The sequence below is a fragment of the Salmo trutta genome, chromosome 9 (assembly GCF_901001165.1).
Source record: "Salmo trutta chromosome 9, fSalTru1.1, whole genome shotgun sequence".
NCBI classification, from domain to species: Eukaryota; Metazoa; Chordata; class Actinopteri; order Salmoniformes; family Salmonidae; genus Salmo; species Salmo trutta.
Genome location: NC_042965.1, coordinates 3,789,284 through 3,807,952, shown reverse-complemented (window position 1 = coordinate 3,807,952; position 18,669 = coordinate 3,789,284). Strand labels below are relative to the sequence as shown.

General features: G+C 45.0%; 1 long non-coding RNA gene across 1 annotated transcript; it reads right to left on the bottom strand.

The window, feature by feature from the left end:
• Nucleotides 1–15,456: 15,456 nt before the first annotated feature.
• Nucleotides 15,457–17,314, bottom strand: LOC115199608 (uncharacterized). The gene is made up of 3 exons (XR_003879385.1): nt 17,166–17,314; nt 16,611–16,662; nt 15,457–16,311 (listed from the first exon to the last, which is right to left on the bottom strand). It is a non-coding gene; the product is annotated as an uncharacterized LOC115199608 (long non-coding RNA).
• Between the last annotated feature and the right edge of the window lie 1,355 nt (nt 17,315–18,669).

Sequence of the window (18,669 nt, the reverse complement as noted above, 5' to 3'; positions counted from 1 at the left end):
GGAATTTGTATTAAGCGGGTGTCGTGGAGGTGTTGAAAAGTGTGAGGGTGACAGGCCCTGGGAGGACAGCCGTGGGGTCCTGCAGCTCTGGAGCAGGGCTGCAGCATGTGGGCAAAGCCATCAGTTATTCTCAGATGTTATCAGGTCACCACACCAGCCAAGCCTGGATTCCCCAGGGACATACAAACACACAGCTGGTAGAGGCATTAGGCAGGGTAACATATCAACCACAACTATAGGGAGCGCTTTTGTGTCCAATGACTGAGCGTGGGTCCAAAAAATGTGAGATAAAACACGAGAGTATTACTATCATGTGTGTACGTATGTGCGAGTGTGTGTATGCGTGTGGCTCATCCAGTCGTGTGTCTGTGTGTGTGTGTGTGTGTCTGTGCTTCGCATGCTTTTGTCTGTGTTATGGAGCATTTCATCTCCAGCTAGGAGGGTGAAACATTCATGAGAGGAGGTAAGGATGAGAGGATGAAAAAGAAGAGTGGCCCGGAACTGAACTGTATGCAACTTGAACTCCTGAGAACCCCCCCCCCCCCCCCCCCCCCCCCCCCCCACAGAAAACGACTGTGACAAATACAAACTTTTGAGGTGGCTCCTCTCTGTAACCCCCACCTTCCTCTGAGCGCCGTGCAGAGACTGCGAGGCCCTCCCATTTGCATAACAGCAAAGGGAAATCAATGGTGGAGGGGCCCTTTGTGTGGATCTGTCAGCAGAGGCAGGGGCCGCAGGTCGGGAGCCCCCGTGTCAAAAGTGCTTATTTGGGTTGCCACTCGGACATGACAGGGCCTCAAGGACAGAGGCTAAGGGTTAAACTGCTAACAACATTAAACGTCACCCAGGCCTCTGGCTCCTATGAAAGACATGCAAAGCGGGTCACAGAACACTGTCACTGAGGAAGGAGTGATATTAAGAATCGTACTAATACTGTCAGTTCTCCAAGGCACTTCTCTTCGAGCGATGTTGAGTACAGTACATGTTTGGCTTATGGGGATAGTATAGAAGGTGTAGCGAATTAGCCTACGTTTCATTTTTCATTTTAAACATGGATCAACTTTAGTAGCGGCTACTTCCACTGGCGATACCGCCAATGTTATTTTAGCGATATCACACTGACGTGCAATTAATGCTATCACACTTGTGCCTATATTTCACTGTTATAGTTATTTAAACCAAACTTTTGTGTCATCGATGCTGTCAACAAAATGTTCATATTTATTTACAGAGGAGAAAGCATCTCCCTTCTCCCTCTTTTCTTTCATTCTTTAATAATGCTCTTTTTGAAAGTGGGATAGTCATCCATTATGGATCAAGACCCGATCTGATTGTGTTTGTTATGTGCCAAGTGTCAATGTGCGCAAGTCAAAGGGAAGAAGCCCTTTGTCTTTCATCCTGCTAATAAACACTGCCTTAAATATTTCATCCGTTACCCAGGGGCCTAGGAGAAAGCAGTGTGTTTAACACTGTAAGCAGCTCTCTCCTTCTCTCTTGCTCCGTCTCGCCCCCCCCTTCTTTCTCTCTCCTTTTTTCTCCTTCTCTCCCTCTGTTTGTTTGCAAACTCACACGGCTGAGCACACCCATTTCCTTTGACTTATTTAATAAGGGGTTCATTCTCTTGAAAGTAAAGCACTCCTACCCCCCAGGACCAACGTATTGACTCAACTTTGTGTACGGCTATTAATAAATTAACTATTCTGTCACAATCTGAAGGAAATATTAGATTATTCACAAATTGTGATGCATAATTCCATCAACTGGGTTTTAAGCAGCCTATGAATAATTTGGCCATTTTACTTTGGATAATTAAAGCAGTAAATCTCATTGTGGAGATGTGGAACGGCCTTGACTGACTATTTCGTGCCGCGTTCCATTCGAAAGAAAACAAAATACATTTTCTGCTATAACATAGCAACTGTTAATCAACAGCTTCAGGTATGAATATGCATGTGGCAGTTTAGTTAACATCTCTTATCAGAATATAAATCACTCACTTATTGGCAAGCTCGGAGAGAGAGAGAGACAGAGACAGAGAAAGAGAGATGGGGGGGCGGGAGAGAAAAAGAGAAAAACAGACAGCGGGAGGGGGTTAGAGAGAGAAAGTAAGAGTGAGAGAGAGAGTGAGAGGCAGACAGAGACTCTGGGAGTGTATGTGAGAGAGAACGAGGGAGAGAGATAGAGATGAGAGAGCGTGAGCCTGTGTTTACCTCAACGAGTGTTTGTTTCCTCTGGCTCTCTCTCTCTCTCTCTTTCTCTCTCCTGCTCAACCAGTGATTTGGGGGCATTACATTAGTCAGGGGAGCCATCTCTCCCTCTCTCTCTCGGTCTCTCCCTGCTCCAGATGAAAGCGAAGCAAGAGACTCAGTGAGCCTGCGTCCTGCTCCTCTGCCATATGGCTCAGCCCAAACTAAAGTAGCTTTCAGGGTTTTGTTGGGCTCGTTTGGGTGTTGTTCTCCAGCCCAGGGTTTGTCCCTGCCTGCCTGCCGCTGCACTGACCCAATTAGCAGAGAGCCCATGGCTCCATCAGGCCAGTTAGAGAGTGCCCCTGTCCCCCAGTCTAGCTCTGCCTTGCTTTCTGCTGCCCCCGCTGACCTCTCTGCACCTCTACCGCCCTCCGCCTCCTTCACACTCCCTCTGTCTCTCTCTCAAATACACATACAGTACTATGCACACAATACTGTGTTCGAGAAACAATGGTCGACAAACATAGGCAGGGAGATGTAGTGTGTATATATATAGACAGATGTTGAGAAAAAAAACATGGTAATACTCTCTTCCACGTACACATACACACACACACACACACACACACACACACACACACACACACACACACACACACACACACACACACACACACACACACACACACACACACAAACAGACACATGCACACACACTTCAGAGGAATCATGCCCAGATTTGTCCTGTTTTTGAATTTTTCAGATGTTAAGTTAATTACTAAAATACATTTTTAAGCCCATATTTTATCATAATCATTTATAAAAAAGATCTGTCAGTGGTATTTTGCGGAGGGGGCACCCTATTCTCCCTAGTAAGTGGTTCATTCCAAGGTGCACCACAGAGTAAAGATATGCATGCAGACAGTATCGTCAGTGGAGGAGGAGAGAGTGTCAAGTGACACACACTGTGTTTGATTTGATTTTAAATCAAAATCAAATACATTTTCTTGGTCACATACACGTGTTTAGCAGATGTTATTGCGGGTGTAGCGAAATGCTTGTGCTTCTAGCTCCGACAGTGCAGTAATATCTAACAAGCAATATCTAACAGTTTGACAACATATACCCAAAATACACGTAAATCTAAGTAAGGAATGGATTAAGAATATGTATGTCAAAGCGGCATTGGTCTAAGATACAGTGGCATATTACAGAGTACAGTATATACATATGAGATGGGTGATGCAATATTTACAAACAATTAAAGTGACTAAGATACTGTAGAATAGTATAGAGTACAGTTTATACATATGAGATGAGTAATGCAAGATACGGAAAAATTGGCTAGTGATCCATTTCTAAAAGTAGCTGTCGGTGAGGGGCAGGATTCGCAGGAGGTATGTGTGCAAATTAATTCATTAAGCTACAGTGCATGTAGCCTATTGATTCCTTCTTCATGAATAAATAAAAATAAAACATTCAGTAATACTAGCCATTTAGCAATTTTACAAAGTTGGTTTTAGCTAAGCCAGCTAAATAGGTTCCCAATCCCCAACCTCAAAACTAGCTATCAAGCTATTTCAGGCTATCAATCATGTTGGAGTAGCTTGTCTATCTTAGCTGCCATGCCTGCTGACAAGGTTGCTAGTCTTTAGGGTTATAATACTATATACCAGTGTGGCAGTTGTACTAAACTTCTAAGGCATAAAACAAGAGCCCTTTGAGTCAATATGAATTTAAAATCCAAATATCTCTACCATTTTTAAAGTCATGTCCCCCTCCACCCAGGACTTTTCCGAAATAAGTATATTTAACACATATAGTGCCTTCAAAAAGTATTCATACCCCTTGATGTATTCCACATTTTGTTGTCGTACAGACAGAATTCAACAACAAAACATTATCATGCACCTAGACTCAATACCCTATAATGACAAAGTGAAAACATGTTTTTGGACATTTTTGCAAATGTATTGAAAATGAAATACAGAAATATCTAATTTACAAAAATATTCACACCCCTGAGTCAATACTTTGTTAAAGCACATTTGGCAGTGATTACATTTATGAGTGTTTCTGGGTAAGTCTCTAAGATCTTTCCACACCTGGATTGTGCAACATTTGCCCATTATTCTTTTCAAAATTCTTCAAGCTCTGTCAAATTGGTTGTTGATCATTGCTAGATGACCATTTTCAAGTATCGCCATAGTAGATTCAAGTCTAAACTGTAAATTCGGCCACTAAGGAACATTCACTGACTTCTTGGTAAACAATTCCTGTGTAGATTTGGTCTTGTGTTTTATGTTATTGTCCTGCTGAAAGGTGAATTAATCTCCCAGTGTCTGGTGGACAGCAGGCTGAACCAGGTTTTCTTCTAGGATTTGGCCTGTGCTAAGCTCCATTCTGTTTATTTCTTATCATGAAAAACTCCCCAGTCCTTAACGAATACAAGCATACCCATAACATGATGCAGCCACCACTATGCTTGAAAATATGGAGAGCGGTACTCAGTAATGTGTTGAACTGGATTTGCCCCAAACATAACATTTTATATTCAGGACAAAAAGTGATTTACTTTGCCACAATTTTTGGCAGTATTACTATAGTGCCTTGTTGCATACAGGCATATATTTCTTCTGTACAGGCTTCCTTGTTTTCACTCTGTCAATCAGTTTATTATTGTGGAGTATCTACAATGTTGCTTATTCATCCTCAGTTGTCTCCTATCACAGCCATTAAACTCTGTAACTGTTTTAAAGTCACCATTGGCCTCATGGCAAAATCCCTGAACGGTTTCCTTCCTCTCCGGCAACTGAGTTAGCAGGACACCTATATCTTTGTAGTGACTGGGTGTAATGTAATCCAACGTGTAATTAATAACTTCACCATGTGCAAAGGGATACTCAACATCTGTTTTTTTTTTTTTTTTTTTTACCCACCTATCAATAGGTGCCCTTCTTTGTGAGCCATTGAAAAACCTCCCCTGTCCTTGTTGTTGAATCTGTGTTTGATATTCACTGCTCGACTGATGGACCTTACAGATAAGTTTATGCATGGGGGACAGAGATGAGATTATCATTCAGAAATCATGTTAAATGCCATTATTGCACACAGAGTGAGTCCATGCAATTTATTATGTGACTTGTTAAGCACATTCTTACTCCAGATCCTATTTAGGCTTGTCATTACAAACGGGTATACTTACTGACTCACGACATTTCCGATCATTTTTTTAAATGTATACTTTGTGCCCCCTCTAAAATAACCCCTGTCACACACACACACACACACACACACACACACACACACACACACACACACACACACACACACACACACACACACACACACACACAAAGATGAAGCAGATCGGTGGCCCCCTTGTGTCCCTAAAGTAAAACAGTCAGACAGGGAGGGAGAATCCAACACACCCTGGTGCAGCAGACAGCAAAGACTTCAACATGGAGGGGAGGAGGGCCTGAGAAAACAGAATGACTGAGGCCACAAACACATCCATCAATCTCTTCTCCCCTCCCTCCTTCCCTCCCCTGCTCTCCCTCTTTTTGTCTCTGTAATACGTACATGCACACACACACAAACACGCATGGACACACACGAGCACGCCCAAACACACACACCGCACACACTTCCATCCCGGCGGTCTCAATTAACCCGTGGACCTCCTGTAGCAGCACCTCATATGGAGCTGGGGAGAACGGGAGAGATGCTATCTGCCAGGAAGATTACGGTGGGACAGGCAGATCAAAGCGGGCCGGACTTTGGGCCCCAACAATTAGCCCTAATTAAATAAAGTATGTCTGTTTAAACTTCATTAGCAGCTGGGCGTTTGCTCCACCAGAGTGGGCACAACTCAACCGTCCTTAATTAAAAGATAATCCACGGGATCCCCCCTAATCTCCTTACAAAATATGCTATTTTTCCCCATGACAGAGTTTGAGTCCATACTACAGAGAGTGGAGGGAGCGAGGGAGCGTAGGTGTTCACTACCGACGCCAGCAGCCTGAATGTCTCCTCCTGTTAGTGGGTCTTCTCCTAACCCTGACCTGGAGAGGAGGGGAAAAAAACCTGCACCCGATAACATCAATTTAGCATGCTATTATCTCCAATGGTGGAAAACTACACTCCGGCTTGGGCTGACATAAATCTTGGAGAGCTGGGTGGACATTGAATATGCATGAGCTGAAACAGATATGACACTGCTGCCACATTAGTATTCCTGTCACTGGAGGTTTTCAAACTTTCAAGTCGATGACTTGAGTGAATCCAGTCTGGAGTTGCCATAAAACAGGGCAAAAGAATGCGATACATAATTAAAGATCTACAAGCTTCTGAACTCTGGGGAAGAAAGAGAGAGAAAAGAGTTACTGTAGATTATTTCCATATAATTTAGATGAACACACAGTATGGATAGGGCTACATGGATTAAATAGATTCACTATCCATTTACCAATCTCTTCATTTCTAGGGGTTCATTCTAGTATGTTGAATCTTGAGTATGGTGTAATGGGAATACGGTAGTTGTGTGCTCAAAGCACCATTTTATGAAAAGGAGGGAAGTTATTTCAACCCTGGGCATAAAGCGTTCCCGTCAAACTCATCCGGTCAGCTAGAAGTAAAGAACTGATAGGCGACACTTAGATTGTTGTTTTGTATTGCAAATGAGCGTTTTGATCTGCAAGTTGTGATACTTGCATCCTCATTTTCTACCCTGAAATCCCCAAAGCCTTTATTTTACAAAATGCAAATGTCTTGTGTGTCCCTGTTGTTATTTTCCACCCTGATCTCTTCCTCTACCAACTGCAATGTATCCCTGTCATGTGTCCTGTCAATCAACTCCCTAGGAACCCTGTAATCAGGGGTCATTTTGGAACCCAATCCCTAATTTCTTAATCTTGCGTTTTGGGGATTAGTTGTTCCAGTGTAGTGTTTATAGTTATGTCTATAAATTGCCGTCTCGACGCTGCCAAAACAAACCAGCCGTCCTGCACTTCGCCTGCCGGTCTGCTCGCTCTTCCCAAACTGTTTACTTTCCTCACCCCTTACACCCCTCCCAGACTACCTTCAGTTCATTTGAAGGAAGACACACAATCTGACCCACGTTATTAAACTCAGATGTTTCGACCACACTTTCCAAACAACATGCTATTTTACTTCTTCATTTTGGTTGAACAGAATAGAAAGAAAGAACGAGGGAGACCGTCAAACCCTCTATGGTATCTGGGAGGGTGGATCGTCGTCTCTGCTTTGGGGTTTGACCCAAGTTGTGCGAACGCTGAACTGTCAGATGGGAGGGTGGAAGGAAGGAGAGAGGAAGGGAGAGATGGATAAATGGGAACTGTATACCGTTCTGGTGCCCTAACCGAGGAGGGCCCACGGGGGCCCGGAGCTCCGGCTGTCGTCCAGGCCACAGACCAGTCTGGGGCCGGAGAATCAGACGATCTGAATGAGAGAGACAGACAGGACTTACCCTGGAAGTGCTCTCTTTGGAAACACAATGAAAGAGAGAGGATAAATATACAGTATGGGGTGAATTATGCTACGGCTCAGCGCAGAGTTGACACACACAAACTGACAGTGAGGCAGCAGTGTGGTTGTGCTGAGAGTGGCCCATCCCTGTCAGGCCCTGTGGAGAAGGAGAGCAGACAGGGTGATACTCAGTCTTCCCTATTCATCCTTCTGCTAAGACTGCATAGGGAACTGGGCCCGAGATTCTTTCACTTTTAGACCAGCTAGCTAGTATTGTTGTTGTTCATACCAGGTTTATTTGTGATCTCACTGCCCTGTCCATTTATAGACAGAGACTGAAAGTACCTACAGTGAACGTGTACATGCGTTACGTAAACTCAGATTTTTATAGATCATGAATAAATATTAATAGTTAGGAAAATGGGTCTGATATCTACACTGAGTGTACAAAATATTAAGAACACCTTCCTAATATGGAGTTCTGCCCTCAGAACAGCCTCGTTCCACAGGGATGCTGGCCCATGTTGACTCCAATGCTTCCCAAGATTGTGTCAAGTTGGCTGGATGTCCTTTGGGTGGTGGACCCTTCTCGATATACACGGGATACTGTTGAGTGTGAAAAACCCAGCAGCGTTGCAGTTCTTGACACAAACTGGTGCGCCTGGCACCTACTACCACACCCTGTTCAAAGGCTCTTCAATATTTTGTCTCATAATGTTTTGTACGCTCAGTGTATATCGCATTCTGCGGAGCGCAAGAGGGATATTTTTCTAGTATGATGGTCTTTGAGAAACTCATATCTCACACGAATCATCGATTAAGACCCGTCCATCAGCATCAAGTAAAAGGCAGCTTAAATGGCATGAACCCATACAACGACCGCATTGACAAAACCTAAAGTCTATAAGTTAGACTAGTCTCCCCTTCCTCCTCAGAAAGACAGTGACCTCTTCATCCCAGGCATAAACAACAAACAGAAGAGGAGAGGTAATCACGGTGACCGCAGCGAGAAAGATCGAGATGGGGGAGAGAGCGAGAGAGAGAGAGAGAAAGAGAGAAAGAGGAAGAGAGCGAAAGCCAGAGAGAAAGAGAGTCAGAGGGGGGATAGACAGAGAGAAAGACAGAGAAAGAGAGAGAGGGAGAGACTACATCTTCAGTATTGTTAACAGACACATTTCATCAATTGATCCGGCTCACACAACAAAACTGGGGAGTAGACACACAGCCTGACCTTCACCATCTCTTAACCAGCCCAACGATAAATAAATAAAACCCTGCTCGTTTGACAGCCGCTGTCCGTAAACCCAAGCCCGCAGCAGCCAGACCCCCTTCTCTCCGTTCCTCCCTTGCTTTGTGTGGAAAGCCTATTTATATTTATCGCTCTCACCTTTTCTCTCATCCTCTTTCCCTCCAACGGATACATTTTGTCCTTGACAGGGAGCTCGACCCATCTGGTGACACAGGACACCCAGTAGCCTCTGAAAACGGGCGCTTAAAGCTGGCCCTTTCCTGGGTGGACAGGACGTGCCGGAGAGTGCCCAGCTCCAGCCACATCTCGGGAGGGAGGGAGTTACAGGGGGGCAAGGACAACCCTGCTCTGTCTGTCAGGCCATAAGGAGAGGCTGCAGCAGGATGGTCGACATACCTGTAGGTGTTTTTAGTCCCTGCTGATCAAAGGCCTTTGGCAAGGTGCTGAGGTCAGGCTTTTAAACGCAAGGAGAAATGTATCCTGCCTCTCGGCCACGGCCCATCCCACGCTCCTCACCACCCGCCCCTCTCATTTTCCCACTTGGTGCCTTCGTTTGGCGCCGGTGGGATCCTGCCGGTGTCAGCAGGCCCTGCTGAATGGCAAAATGTCACAGAGATACAACGGCGAGGGGACTTGTCAACCACCTTGTATCATACATGGCAGCTGCAGAGGAAGATAATAGATTAATTCCATGAGTGTCTGAGCCCCTACAGGACAATATTGCTTTTCGCTCTCACCCTCTCCTCTCCTCTCTTTCTCTCTCTTCCCCTCTCTCTCTCTCTCTCTCTCTCTCTCTCTCTCTCTCTCTCTCTCTCACACACACGCATGCACCCACACGTTTTTATCACCTTCTCTTCTATTTTATCAAGGAGAGTCAGAGAAGTGCTGGAGGCTCAGGGTGTTGAGGAGAGGTTGGTGTGGTGTGTGAGGATGTGTGTGGAGGAGGGTATGATGTGTGAGGGCGTGTGTGGGAGAGAGGACAGCGTGGCAGCGTGTCAGGGTACTGGTGCGTGGTGGAGAGGGCGGTATGTGAGGTTGTATGTGGCCGCACACTGCTGCATAGCCAGCCGGCCACACGGCCAGTAATTTCAACCAAATGATCTCCATTGTCACGACTTCTGCCGAAGTCGATGCCCCTCCTTGTTCGGGTGGTGCTCGGCGGTCGACGTCACCGGTCTTCTAGTCATCACTGATCCATTTTCCATTGGTTTTGTCTTGTTTCCTTACACACCTGGTTCCAATCCCATTCATTACCCGTTGTGTATTTAACCCTCTGTTTCCCCTCATGTCATTGTCCGAGATTGTTGGTATGTTATTTTTGTGAGCGACGGGTATTGTTGCCCATGTTATTTTATGTACATTTTGGTTTTGGAGTTCGTTGTTTGTTTATTCTTTATTAATACAACTCCAGTAATACCAAGTTGGTTTCTCCTGCGCCTGACTTCCCTGCCACCTACACACACACACACGACGTTGACAGCCATGCACACCGGCAAGGAGACCAGCCTCTCCCTCTCCTCTCCCTCTCCTCTCCCCCCACAGTGGCAGAGCCTGCTGCCATCGGTGCGGCCATATAAAAATAGTGCACGCAGGGGAGAGACATGACAGGAGGGTTTCAAGTTCAACAGAAGCCATAGGCTTACTGGCCATGTCTCCTGGTCAGGGAGATCTATCACTGGGCCAATAGATAATTGCCGGTGCTTTACACGAGCAGATGAACCAGACGTGAATCAACAGAGCGGAGCATATCTCCTCTGGTATGTGCAAATGATTTTTGGCATTACCACTGTTAGCCCATTACAAACTCATTGAGTAACAAATTCACTACATGGAACAACAGATAGTCCCAACAACTACCAAAAGAAAGTTTGTTCTGAAGTGTCTCTCCTATATTTGAGATATATAAGAAAGATCAGGAATTTAACCCCATATTTTTGGCATTAAGCAGTTCCCAAAGTTTATTTAAAAAATATATATACTTTCGTTATTGGACATAAAATACTGTAAAATCACCAGGAATTCAGCTCGAAGTGATTTTAATTTGGGGAATCTACTCCCAAGTAGTTCACCTTTTAAATAGAGAGACGTGTGATTGTGTACCAATGTAATCATTATGTTTTTATTTCCGTTTGGGCTTCTTGTGAGATTTTGCAGAGTACAAATGATTTATAATTATGTTCCAGCCCCCCGACCATTGGCCCGTGGCTGAACTAGTTGATGCTCCCTGGTGTACAGTATATGTGACTAGCTGTGGGTGTTCTGCTCAGCTGACATGTCATGTACGTCTCCACCGGTTACCGTGACGCCGCTGAGAGCTCTAGAATGGTGGGCCTGAGCATTTTCCCGGACATTGGTTGCACTGCGCCACACACTCAATCTGAACTTCAATGGAATCTTTTCATGCCGTTAGAAAGAAATGAAATTTGAATGCCGGCCGACATTTCTGACTCCATCACAAAAGGCGAAGAACAAAGGGGCCATTGGAGTGTTGCGCTCGATTGAGACGTACGCTGAAACAGAGCGTTATTATGAGGCCTGACGGCCAGGTCCAATTTTCTCTGAATTATCCACATAGTTCGCATTACTGATCCGGCTGCTTCCCCGTGAAATAAAATGTCTGGAATTTCTCGCCTCCTACTGCTGAATGCCATGCCGGCCTGGACCGTTTACATGTGTGATGTCACCGCTCCATATATATAGAGAGATAGAGAGAGAGAGAGAGAGAGAGAGAGAGAGAGAGAGAGAGAGCAGTGCTGCCCAGTTACTTGTGCCTTCCTGGGATCCACTAGGCTTTGCCATGCATTCCCACCGCTGAGGTAATTAAAGAAGGGGGAAAACAACAACGGTGAGGAATCGGGCCTGTGAGTAGCATCAGGTAGAATCAACACACTTAACATGTGACCTCGCTAGCTCATCATCTGGCCAGAGCAATAGGTCTGCGGAGGTGGATAATTAGTGGAGGTTCATTTTTATTTCACAAAACGCTGTGTCTTGCCATAGAACTGAGAGAGAGAGAGAGAGAGAGAGAGAGAGAGAGAGAGAGAGAAAAAGAAAGAAAGAAAGAAAGTTTTATGATAACAGGAATTGAGCTGATCAGGGCTGCTCTTTCTCTGTGAAAGCCATTCCTGGCGCGGCCCCAAGCCGGCCGGCACCTCTCCCTCTCTCTCTGTCAGGGCCTAGCTGGGCTCCCCAGAATGCTAACTAGCCTACCAGGCTGTGTCTCAGGGAGCCAGGGCCTTCGCCAGGGGCACCCCGCAATTGACACAGTCAGGAGGAAGAAGAAAGAGCAAAACAAAAGTCTATTCACGCCTGAATCCTCTTTTGGACTCACCCATCCCCCCCTCTTAAAACAAGAAAAAAAAGGAGGGAAAGGAGAGCGAATTACAGAGAATGAATGGAAGAAAAGGTCTGAAAGGTCTGAGGGGTAAGTAAGGCACGGTGAATGACAGCTGGCTGTCATAAGCCTTGTGTTCCTCGTTTCATCTTTTGTTCTCAGGTATTTTCATTTGGTTAGATTTTTTTCTTCCAGGGGGGGGTTGGTTGGTTGGGGAGCCACTTGTTCAGGGGGTTTACTGCTACAGGGAGTCCTGCCCAGCTCAGCAGGCACTATTGATTCAAGCAGTGTTCTGCTAGCTACTGCTGCTGTTGTTATTAGTCAACTGGGGAGTCTGCCTCAGTGTGGGTGTGTGTGTGTGTGTGTGTGTGTGTGTGTGTGTGTGTGTGTGTGTGTGTGTGCGTGCGTGCGTGCGTGTGTGTGCAAAGCTAAGTTCTACTCACCAACCCAAACCCACTCTTTCTTCTACTGACACAACTCTCAGAAGTCACTCAGAGGGGTTACGTCTCACACACAGAGAGCGCAAACTAGGCTCAACTGTGCCCCCTAACCCGTGGCCCCTGACATAACCTCAACCCTGGTTAACAGACTCTCTCGCTTTGATGGTCCACGCCACACCGCTACGACAGTAATAATGTAAACAAGACAGAAAGATATCTGTAATAAAAACAGCTTTCCCTTTTATACGTACATCTGTAAAACATCCCTATATGGTGTATGGTCCCATAGGGCAATTGGCCCGGCGTCGTCCGGGTTAGTGGAGGGTTTGGCCAGGGTGGGCCGTCATTGTAAAATAAGAATTTGTTCTTCACTGACTTGCCTGGTTAAATAACGGTTCAATAAATGGTAATAGTCTCCAAGCTAGATTTTGCCTCCATGCTGTTTAATGTGAGCAAATATGGACTGAATGTCAAACAATCCTTTTAAAAAAATTTTTTTATCGTTCTTTTTCGTGGTAGATATCATTATTGTTGTCCTCTTCCCTTGCTCAGTCCCTAGTCATATATCTCTCTCCCTCTCTCTCTGGTGTGTCTCCAGTCACCTGACGATGTGTGGACTGCCTGCCAGCCTCTACCTCTGCCTCTGACAGCCGCGGCTGGTCTGTTATTGTTCCTCAGCAGCCCATATATCTGCACAGTGGAGATGTTTGCTAAAATGGGGATCTGGGTCAAAGGTCGCTGAGCTCTGTCCTTTGGCCCCTCGAGCCAGATGGCACCTCTAGGTTTCCCAGGCTGTCGCCTCTACAAAAGCCTCTCTCTCTCTCTCTCTCTCTCTCTCTCTCTCTCTCTCTCTCTCTCTCTCTCTCTCTCTCTCTCTCTCTCTCTCTCTCTCTCTCTCCTACAAGGCCTAGCCTACTGTGCCTAACACTCCTCACCCTCAACTAAGATTCCACTCCTTTTCTGGCGGTAGGGGATTCCAACAGAGGGTAAACAGGAAGGGGAAATGTGAGCCCAGGCTGGGAAATGCCAATAAAATACCTAGAGTGTGAGTTCTTCAACAGTCTGGTACACAAGGCATTATCACCGCCAAAATGACGAAGCCTAATTTAGTTCGATTCTTTTTTTAACCCCTCCTTTTTAATTTCTTTGCTAAATAGATTTTTTTTTTAAATCCTCATTGAATCCATTTTCTGTGTCAAAACAAGTTAATTAGCTTGCTTTATTTCAAAATAAACCATTAATATAGGAATGGGTGGGTAATTAATTTCCTGTAATTGCCCCAGCAGGATTGGTGTCAGTTACACCCACTCCCATTTAAATACCTTTTATTAGCTTTAGTACGGCTCTTACTACTGTGGCTCTGTGTGGGTCTGCTACGTCTGGTGATGAGAGGGTGAGGAGAGAGGAGGGAGGAGGGAGGAGGGGAGAGAACACATGCCAGGCAGAACGTGTTACAGTTTACAGAATAAGTATACACACAGCCCAGTATCTGGGGGTGTCTGTAAGAGTGAGGTATTTTTTTCCCCCAGCTCCACTCATAGAAAGGGAACTCAGTTAACTTCTGAAGTGGTTCTACTACAGTAAATGAATAGTTATAATCATCCATTGCATGAGAGAGATTTTCTTATTGACGTGTAATAAGACACCAACATTTTTGCCTCACCAGCTCGGTGTTATCAAACGAGTAAACAGTTCAACCTAAGCCTAAGCTTAAACATGGGTGCTTGCAGTAATGCATCTTTACAAATCGCCTTCCCAAAAATGCTTCTCGACTTGTAATACCAAGCCAGCCTGTTTTAAATATCTAATTTGTCATTTCCAGGAGGGGGGTGAGGGCTGAATTGCCCACCCTAGACTAAGCTCCTTATACTCACTTATATGTATTGCCGGATTTGCACCAGTGAACTTAGTGGCACAGGTAGAGTAGTCCCACTCCACATGCTGTGTAAACAAAGGATATGAGAAGCCCCTGCCTTAGAGCCCCACTCAGCGAGGGCCTCAATATGAACCTCCTCCCCTCTGTCTCCTCCAGTGTGCTTTAGGAGGGGCTCTCCAACAGGTTTCCTCCCTGCGCTCCCGTTTTGAGGTGAAAAGCAGCTATCCTGTGGCGGTTGGACAAGGCGGCTAGTAAGTGTGTCACCTCAGCTGCGGTCGGGGCAGACTGGCACAACGGGGCAGCTGTCTGCCCCCTCTCCTCTAGCCAGAGCTGTGCTCCTGAAACCAGGGCGTGTCCCCAGTGAACAGTGGAATACACATCAGACACCAGAGAGAGCAGACCAGGAAGGACGGACCCACAAAATGCTCAGCGAGGGGTGAGAGGCAGAGATGGCGGCCTTATTTAGTGATTGGAAGTAAACCAGTGACATCAGTGGGGAGGGCATTAGTGATGGAGCCTCCTGTAAGAGAGATGGCTCATTCCCTAAGGTAAGTTACCGTGGGGAACTGGCAGGATGCTGTGTCACGCACCCCTTGAAGCCTCCTTTCAGATCTGTGATGACATAAACACACACACACACAGACGGACACACACACAGATGCACACACACACACACACACACACACACACACACACTTGGAGACTGCAAAACAGATTTTCCAGATGTCTTATTTTGCAGCGTAGTATTGACATCCAACTGATGTAGCGTTCTATCTTAGAAGACACATATTCGGGTTAGGCACCATCGTTTGTTGTCTGATGTTCCTAGGCCCTTTCATGCTTATCACGTAGAATGCTATTTCAATCATACTCCCATGTCATGCTTAAGTGCAAAATGTGTACTTTATTGAGGAAAATCGGTTAAACAACTGTGGGGGTTTTTTTGTTGCGAAAATGCATGTGTGCACATGGAAAAAAACGAAGCAAAGAAAAAAAGGCCAGTTTCATCCTCTGTAAAGAAATGCTTCATGGGAGAAGAGAAAAAAAAATCAGGAAATGAATGTGAGGTCATCTGCACCAGGGAGAGTATAGGCTTGAAGGTTTTCAATAAAATGCCCATGTGACAACTTTTGCACATCTTTGCAAATTCCGTTCTCTCTCCATCACTTTGGGAGTGTTTACAGCTGTGGAAAATACACAGAGACATCTGCAGCTCTGGCCTTAGCGTAAGTTAATGCACTGATATTGTTACTTGGTACACTGTGTTTTTTTTCTCCATATTATTCTAAGAACGCTAGCTGCGGAAAAAGACAATGACTGTTTAAGCCTGCAAGCGGTGGAAGTCTTCTAAGCCAGAAGAATCAGACTTTAAGTGAAACCAGAGTTATCAGAGAACGAGTAGTTCCCTCGACAACATTAGATGTTGTTGTTTTTCTTGTAGATCCGATTTAAAAAAAGAATTGAATCGCTGCTTTGTTCACATTATAGCTGGTGGGAATATGATGCTCAAACAAAGACTTGTAGTTGTGGTTTGGGAACAGTTGAGGCCTGAGAGCCAGATCTGCATGCCTTCAAATAGCCACACCTTCATACTAGAGAGAGAGAGAGAGAGAGAGAGACAAATTGTGCCTCCTTATTGTCCACATCAAAACAGATCCTAAGCCTGATGTAGTCTTGTTGGCGACACACTGTCCATTTACATAATTCCTCCATTCCTTCTCTTTCCACTGGTAAGGTCTCTGGAAGAAGATAAAAACAGAGGGAGTAAGCTAAAATAAAAGAAGTGAAGATAAGGAATAGCACGAGGCAAAGAGCGAGCAGGAGAGTGAGATCTCCGCAGCATGTTATTAAGGCCGGGAGGTTGGGGTAGAGCACTGTCATGGGCGTGTGTCTGAAAGGGGGCTTCAGCCTTTGGCTTTCCACGCATTTTCACACACCGTAAATCACTCTACCGGGTCTGGCTGTGTGTTACGTGAATGATATATTTTATTTACACTACAGAGGAAAACACACATGGTCATTATTAATCATCCCCCACCTTTAATAACGATTCAACTTCCAGTCATTCATCACCTCTTCCAAACCCACGCCTGCAGAAAAAAGAAGGAAAAGAGGAAGATAAAAACAAACATGTCTGGCTAACAAGAGCAGGGCGCTTGAGAAAATAGAGCTAGCTAGCTAACAACACCAAGAACGAACCAGTTGCATTGCTAAGGCATTCAAACCTGCCACTAACGAAAATGTGTGGTTTGCTTGCGTTGATGTGTTAGCAAGCGGGATATCTGTACTTATCGGTGTGGAACTGAGAGTGAAATACCTCGATGACATGAGAACTATTCTGCTCTGTGACATGTTTACACTAGTTGGCTTTAGCGCCATTACTCACGTTCACTTGTCTCACTTAGAAGTCCCCCTTAATGATGGAGTACAATCATAACCACATACATCCCCGACACAAAGATATGGCTGTCAGAGAAATCTGCTGACTTGGCCAATGTGTCTAAATTACTGTCCAATCTCGTCAAAAATAGGTGGTTATTTCACCCCTCCCCCATACACACAAATAAGACGGACATAAAATGATAGATCTCACCGAACATGATCTGTGTGAAACGCCCCATTTTGTACTCAGCAAAGGTTCTGCTGGGCAGGCAGACTATAATAACTCCAGTTAGATGTAGTAGACTAGCTCAGAATGATTCTTCATGTTTAAAATGATTTAGAAAGCGATCCATTTCCCAGCCATCGCTGTAACTTATACTTCACAGTGAACAGTTTGTTTGAAACTCTTCCAAATCACACAAGAGGAGAGCGTTATAAAAAAAAATGGTGGAGCACATACTTGAGGTTCTGGGCTGTGGGAAAGGGAATAAGACACTGAGACAATGAATGAGGGGAGGTGAACAGAGCAAAGAGCTAAATGCCTGGGACTGCTGCGAAAAGAAATGTTGCACCACGTGATTGGCTAAAGACCAGTCACGTGATCTGTGGTGGCAGCCATTGCTGGAGTATTGATGGGCTTGTTGGCAGGCTGTAAATCAGGGTGTGAAAACAAAAGCTGAACACAGTCCAGGCTGTGGACACCACCAATATAGCCCACTTAATGCCATGCCATAGGATAGCCACCAGGCAGACAACAAAAAGAAACAATCGTTATCCCTGACACCAACAGCTTGTGCTCCTCCCTCCTGTTTTTGAGAAGCATTCTCCCGCGATGCAAACCCCACGTAACAACCGACAGATTGTTTCCAAATGTGTGTTTGTGTGTGTGTGTGTGTGTGTGTGTGTGTGTGTGTGTGTGTGTGTGTGTGTGTGTGTGTGTGTGTGTGTGTGTGTGTGTGTGTGTGTGTGCACGTGTGTGTGTGTGTGTGTGTGGGTTTCCCCCTCTTGCGGAGATTTATTCCGAAAACATAGGATCTGTTTTATGACCCGTTTTTGCATAACCCTGCTGTTGTCATCTTTTCTTCTCCTTTGCTCTTTCTCTCGCTCTTTCTCTTCCCCTTTCATTCAACGCCCGTTCTTTATTAAGTGTTGCATATGCTGCAGCAGAACTGTAAGTCTGTTATTTTTCTGTTTAGTTTAGTCTCTGTCTGTGTCAACACCAGATATGGAAGTGAAGCATTTATCCATTGCCACAGTAATACGGTGAAAGCAAAGTGAGAAATAATTGAAAAGGAGGAAATAGTAGGCTTTTGATTATGTTGTGGATGTAGTCTGTCATGTCGTAATGGCTTAGATCTCCTCAACAGTGAAGCTATGCTCATGCTTAATGAACCAAGCAAAAGGTCGTTAGGAAACAGCAATATCTATTTTTTTTGGAGCACTATAGCTATCATAAAGTGAGTTGAAAGTAATAGAAAGAAGATTTAACACAGGTTCTGCTAATGTGTGCGAAGGAGGTTAACTGCTGTGTTTAGTAACAACCCAAGAATGCTCCTCCTATGAAAGGTGGCAGCGTCTTTTATTGTCTTTCTCTCCCAATACTTGGAGTTTGGCAGTGTCATGTTTAATGTCAAATAAACCGTTTTTTTTATGGGGTAGCATGTATGCAATACAATACGATTTAAGTAATTTGTCTAACGAGTAACTGAAAAGGC